The sequence below is a fragment of the Limulus polyphemus genome, unplaced genomic scaffold, assembly GCF_000517525.1.
Source record: "Limulus polyphemus unplaced genomic scaffold, Limulus_polyphemus-2.1.2 Scaffold122, whole genome shotgun sequence".
In the NCBI taxonomy this organism is placed as follows: Eukaryota; Metazoa; Arthropoda; class Merostomata; order Xiphosura; family Limulidae; genus Limulus; species Limulus polyphemus.
In genome coordinates, this window is record NW_013665732.1 from 737,410 (window position 1) to 744,030 (window position 6,621).

The window sequence follows — 6,621 nt, forward strand, 5'->3', positions numbered from 1 at the left end:
ATGCTTATGCAGCAGGTTCTCGGTCAGAAAGCTAACGGTCGTACATACAAACAAATAGAATAATAGTATACAAGAATTATTTTCATTCAATGCAAAGCACCAATAGTAAGTCACAATAGTTTCAAATTTCCTTATTGTGTTTAATTAGACATTGGGTTCATAACTAGGCGCACCAGTCGCACTTTTGACAAAGATTACCTACATCGTATAGCATAAGAAATTTAAATTCTTCTTCCTTCTCCGTAGTAAGTTCTTTAAGTATTAAATTCGCCGTGCTATTGTTTTCTTTCTTATTATCTCGAGGGTCATTAATAGCCTTATAGAAACAAAATACCTCGATCAGATTTGTCAAAGATTAGCTAAATCGTTTAACATACCAAATCTATAAATTCTTTGGAGTAAGTTCTTCAAGTATTAAATTTGCCGTGCTGTTGTTTTCTCTCTTATTATCTCGAGGGTCATTAATAATCTTATATAAGGAACTAACCTAGATCCGACGCCCACTAATGCATTAGGAAAAACATAACATCCTTCCCTAGAGAATCACGCAACAACCTCGAAGCTTTACTGCCTTGGTGGGAGCCAGTACAGACCCAGGTAATACTAGCGTAGCTTGATCATAACGAACCTCCACTTCAGACGAAATAAGAAAACGAACTGCGTGAATTTTCTCTAGAAGAGGCCTCATTTTCCCTTTCTGAAGCAGAATATAAAGGAGCTCATTATTCATGGTATTTAACAGTTACCAAATTTTCAGTGAAATGTCAAATAAAGTTCAATCAGATGTTATTTCTACTTGGTAATGTTTATGCTGTATGGAGGATCAGCTTGTATTACAATGTACTAAACCCAGAACAAATCCTCATTCAGACTTAATGTAATATACAGATCTTTTATTACGAATGATTTTATTACCAGAAATTCACTTATATCCTGAGTGAACAGAGAGAGAGGGCGCTGAACGAAAAACTGTTATAATATAATGACGCCTGAGTGGAACATCATTCAAGCTACTATGTTGCCTGTGTAATGAGTAACGTTGTAGTAATGTTAAAGAACACAACAAAGTGACGGAGAAACATTAATACACATTTTGGGGGGTTGTTCTTCATATCTCAGTTAATATCATGGGTCATGTGGTCCTACTGTCGGGTTTCTGTTGGTCAAATTGAAGATCATGTATTTATACCAAATTTTGCCTAGATCAATTAACATACCAGTAACGTGAATTCCAGGATGTTCTCGCTTACGAACAGATGGCGATTGTGAGTTTCGCACAAAGTATAGAACCCATGACAAACTTGTGATAGAAAGCTAACTGTATGCTCCTAGTGGCTCGGCGGTAAATCCGTAGGCTTACAACGCTAAAAATCGGGTTTAGATACCCGTGGTTGGCAGAGTACTGATAGCCCATTGTGTAGCTTTACGCTTAAAAAGAAATTTAAGTGTATATTTTACTGAATGAAATATAAAAGACTAAATAACTAATATGTACAAATATAGTTGGTAGTAATGTATATATAGACTATATAATCTGTGTAAAGGTTTTGTATTCTTTTTTGCAGGTCAGTTTCGTAATTTTTTTGCTTTTTGATCTCGATCGATTACAAAGTAATTGTTTGTTTTTAGTTAAGCACAAAGCTACACATTGGGAGGACTGTTCTCTGGCCACCACGGGTATCGAAACCCGGTTTCTAGCGTTGAAAGTTCGCAGACGTACCGCTGTGTCACTGGGGGGCTTACAAAGTAATACGAAATGCAGTCATACTAGTGGTGATTCGATTTCTCTTGAAATAAGTTGTTACTTTAATATCTTTATTCATCTGCACATTTTATAATAACAAATTCAATCGCTGTAGTTCAATTTTATATTCTAAAGAATACATATTTTAAGATAATTGTTTATATACGTCAAGATATGTATGTAATTTGTGAACTTTTACAAGGTTAAGTATTAGGCCTATCACAATTTTGTTTGTTTAAATTTTCTTGGAATAAAATAAATTTCATGGTAAATCCTATCTACTAGATTTGACTGGTACTCTTTTATAAAATGTGGTTTAGAATTCAATTATTAGTCTAAGTATTTGTACTTTAATTTATTTATCTAAAACCAATAACATTTTCCAGGTAACAACCATTGACAACCTAAGCAGTAGAAAGTTGATATTGAAAAACTTCCCTATACAGCAGTTAAAGGCTTTATTTAAAAGACGAGGAACGAAGAATATACATATATAATTGATCATCAGAGTAGATTGGAAAGATAGATACTCTTAGAGTTCTTGGACCATTTTAAATCCATTTTCGCTTAAGTTACATTGTTCTTTGTTCAGCGAACGTGGTTTTGCGAGAATTTTCTCTGTTTGGCATCAACTCACTGCTTCATAATTTTTACTGAACATTGTTTGTTGATGCGGCTTTATTTTTATTTGTTTCAAATGTTCTCCAACACATGGAAAATGCTGGGCATTTGTGAACTGATTCATATATTTTAATGATGTTTCTTTCAGACCTACAGACAATTTAAATTGAACGAATGAAGAAGTAAAAACTATTAATGTAACTATGCGACTGTTTCATAAAAGAGCTGCGGCTACACGCGACCGACTACCTGATGGACACGCAGCAACTGGAGGGACATCCGCCAGAATCAGACATTCTGCTCATAACCTTACTAGAAGTGGAACGCCGCCTCATTATAGTCGATCTCAATCCTTTTCGTCAATGAACAGTGGACATCCTGTTGGTGCTAGGCCTATTCCTTTGATGGGAAGACTTAGATCGTTATCATTCGGCAGTAACGAAGTGACAGACAGCTCCGGAGATAAGAGACAATTAAGTCAATACGAAGAGGAGGACATTTTTCAAAATTTCACAAAAAGAATGTACATTATGTTGGTGGTTCTGATAGCCGTTGTGATAAGCTTTGTTTTTATTCTTTCCTGTATAGAAATAACGCCTTACCATGAACAAAAATTGTTTCTCAAATATCTCAAGAAAAGGTTAAAAACTCATATACCCATTGACGGTAAACAATGATTTATTTATTAAGTTTAAATTTATGTAATTTTTACTCTTATTATTTGAAAACCTAACCTGAAGGTAAACATTTCTTTAATGTTTTATATTTTATGTTTAGCCCCAACTCAGCCTCTAATAAATCTAGTGTTATAATTCTAGCAAGTAACAATTGCCTGAAAAACCAAATGAAAGGCAATCTTCTCAACAAAAGAAAATCTTAACAACATTGAAATAGGTTGCAGATGGAAAAGTTATTTTCAAGTAAGACATATTTTGCATCTTCTTGTTTATTTTAAGTAAATATGACTATCAGATAAAATGTTTGTGCTTCAGTAACAAATCGCTATAAAACTCGTTATCTTCAAGAATCAGGATTTTCCATAAAAACAATGATCCACTGCGTGCAGTGTTTATTGCTGACAAAAAATAAAGGATTCATTTGAAAGATTTATAAATTATTATTTCTAATACATAGATATAAAAACTGTAGTTTTTTTTGTCGATTTGTTTGTTCACTCGAATGACACTTTATGCACATAATGGGTTAAACGGCCATATGAGAGACTCCTCGTGGTTCAGGCAAAGACGTCAATATTTCTACACAGGGACAATAGCGAAGTCAACTTTGGCATCACCTGTCTCTTGAAGTTGCTACTTTTATCTGAACAACGTTATTAACTGTCACTGTTATAACGAAACCACAGCCAAAATGGCGAAGCGTGTTTGGTAGCACGTCATATTGAACTAGTGCTGAATAATTATTACTTTTTCAATTCGAATCGATATTGATATCTAACTCCGATTATGATTATCAAATATTCTAACTAAATAACTTTTAGAAAAAACGTGGACAAATAAATAGCAACAAGTTTCTTGGTTAAAAAGTTATTATTATTATAAATAACTAGTAACATAATATAACTAGAGGCTTGTCAATATGAATATAAAATAACCAGATATGCCCTGCTGGGGTACAAATACACTGAATACAGGTCTCATGTTTTTGGTGCCATATGTCAGAGATTCCCTCTAAGTTGTCATAATTTCCTTCTGCGTTATAAGATAGTGACGAAAACATTGGTCCCGAGTTCTCCAATGTCAGTGAACATAAATGGCTCCCAGTTTTATGGACTACACGAACCGAAATGTAGCCATTAAGTAATTTTAAACATTCGATTTTGATGTTTATTGTAACAATAGAAATCTACTCGAAATTTCGATTCATTGCGAAGCACATTCTTGAACCCGGGGCCCTTGGACTCTTAACGTTCGTTTTTTTTTATTCTGAAAAAACACACGCGGGGAATGATACGAATTAAACGTAAACGGAAGGTTTACATCACAATTATACTGTTTACTAGGTTAGCAAGTTTTCAGTCATTACGCTAACCGAATGCACTACTGTTAGTTATGTTTTTTTAATGAAATTAAAATATATGTATAGACATTTTTGTTTATTGAAACATTAGCTTAAAAAATCTTAGATATTGATGTAACTATTCCTTAAAACATGTTGCAATATATATAGTTTTTTCTTCAAAAGCTACTGCTTTAAATCAAATGCTAATTGTTCTATTAAAATTTATTGTTAATTCTTTTAAAACTGGCTATATATATATATATATATATATCATAGAATTTCGCTTGTTACATTTTAAATGTGTAATGTTTTATCAAAGTTGTGTTTAATAATTAAGGAACAATCCATGGTGACGGATCAATAAATGTGGAATTTATTTAACATATTAATTATAGTACTGCACATTTTAGGACAAAATGGTTGCATTTTCCTTCCTGCTAGAATGTCAAATAAGTTATAAGAGTACTAAGCAGAACATAGTAAATAATCAAATTTTGATATATAAATTGGTTTGCTGGGCTTTGTGAGTAAATATATAAAAAATAAAAACGAAAAAAAAAACATACGAGATTCATTTTGTTTCAACTCATTAACGTCTTTCCTTAGAAATATAAGTAAATAATCGTAAGGCTTGTTCGAACCAAAATTTATGTTTGTTTGTTTTAGCGCAAATCTACAAAATAGGGTATCTGCTCCCTGCTCAACACGAGAAATCGAACCTCGGATTTTAGCGTTGCAAAAAAAAATAAACTTACTTCTAATCCACTGGGGACAACATTTCATGAAAATTTACTTATAAGAACTGTAATAATACTTAATATTTGAATAGTGTCCCTAAAACGTCTGTCATAACCATTGTGCTCCCTAGTGGTTCAGTGATGAGCTTGAGGCTTATAACGTTGTAATTCAAGGTTCGATCTAGTGGTGGGAACTGTGCAGACAGCCTATTGTGCAACTTTGTTCTTAAAGAAAAGCAAGTAGAGCAATAACTGTATATTTGTTCAACTTCCTAATGTTAATTACAAGTAGATACGTCACAAAGTTCTTGAAAAAAACTGCGAATAATTAAAACAAATTAATAGTAAGGTTAGAACGAATAGTTGTAAAAGGAATAATTACATAAAAAAACTTTGCATTTTACTAAATAGGCAACATATTTTGCTATCTGTTAGAAAATTATAAAGAAAATGGCTAAATATATTGTTTGAAAGCTAGATAAGATAGTCAAAATTAGTTTTATTTTTATATCATTTAAAATCTATCTTGAACTACAAGCACCATGAATCTAAAAACCCAGAACGGTTAATCTACAGATGTATTATTGAAATCAGATAGGTTTCTTTTTCAAAATTAAATTTTCCCTTCACACATATGTCTTCACATTTTGACTATAAACTTTTACTCTGGGCAAAGTTTAGATGTTATATTGTAAAAAACCTCCAAAACAACGTGTTTGTTCTTTGTTAGATTGTTTATGCAGAGTATTCATGATGAGTACGCTGGAATAGGCCCCCCAGTGGCACAGCGGTATATCTGTGGATTTACAACGCTAGAAACAGAGTTTCGATACTCGTGGTGGGCAGAGCACAGATAGCCCATTGTGTAGCTTTGTGCTTAACTTCAAAAAACAAACACTGGAATGGATGACAACTGCCTGTTGTAGAAAAACATAGGTGTAGAGGAGGACGTTTTGAAAGTTTTTCCTGAAGATGAAGGACGGGAAACTTTCGAAACGTCGTCCTCCACACTTGTGTTTTTTCTACAACAGGCAGTTGTTGTCCATTTCAGTGTACTCAACTTGTTTGTTGTTAAGGGCAAAGCCATAGAATGTATGATCTGTATTGGGCCAACTGCTGATATCGGAACTTGATTTTTAGCATTATCAGTCCTATGGAGTCGTACAATTTCATCGTTTTTCATGCTTCACATGTATAACTTGTAACCTCGGTTTCGTGAATTAAAATACATATTTTACAAAGCGTATTTCTGCACCCAAAATATTCAATATTATAAAAATTGATAAAGATATTTCTTTATAGGATATTTCTAAAAATCATAATAAAAAATACGAGTTATTAATATTCTAAAACAATCACGGTCTGATCAATCTTTACTTCCCAGCTTTAAAGTACAGTCTTAGCCAAAATGTTTGTCACAAAAAGTTTGTAACAAATAAGGTCATTATTATTAAAATGTAATACAAATACTCTTAGCGATGTCAAACTGAGAAATACATG

The 6,621-nt window shown here is 32.8% G+C and overlaps 1 long non-coding RNA gene across 2 annotated transcripts in view; it reads left to right on the forward strand.

Moving 5' to 3' along the window:
* Window positions 1–3,973, forward strand: part of LOC111089477 — a 17,270-nt gene extending 13,297 nt beyond the window's left edge. For both annotated transcript variants that reach the window (XR_002613749.1, XR_002613748.1), the window contains exon 3: window positions 2,514–3,973. This is a non-coding gene — a long non-coding RNA (uncharacterized LOC111089477). The remainder of the gene's footprint in view (window positions 1–2,513) is intronic.
* The last annotated feature ends 2,648 nt before the right edge of the window (window positions 3,974–6,621 follow it).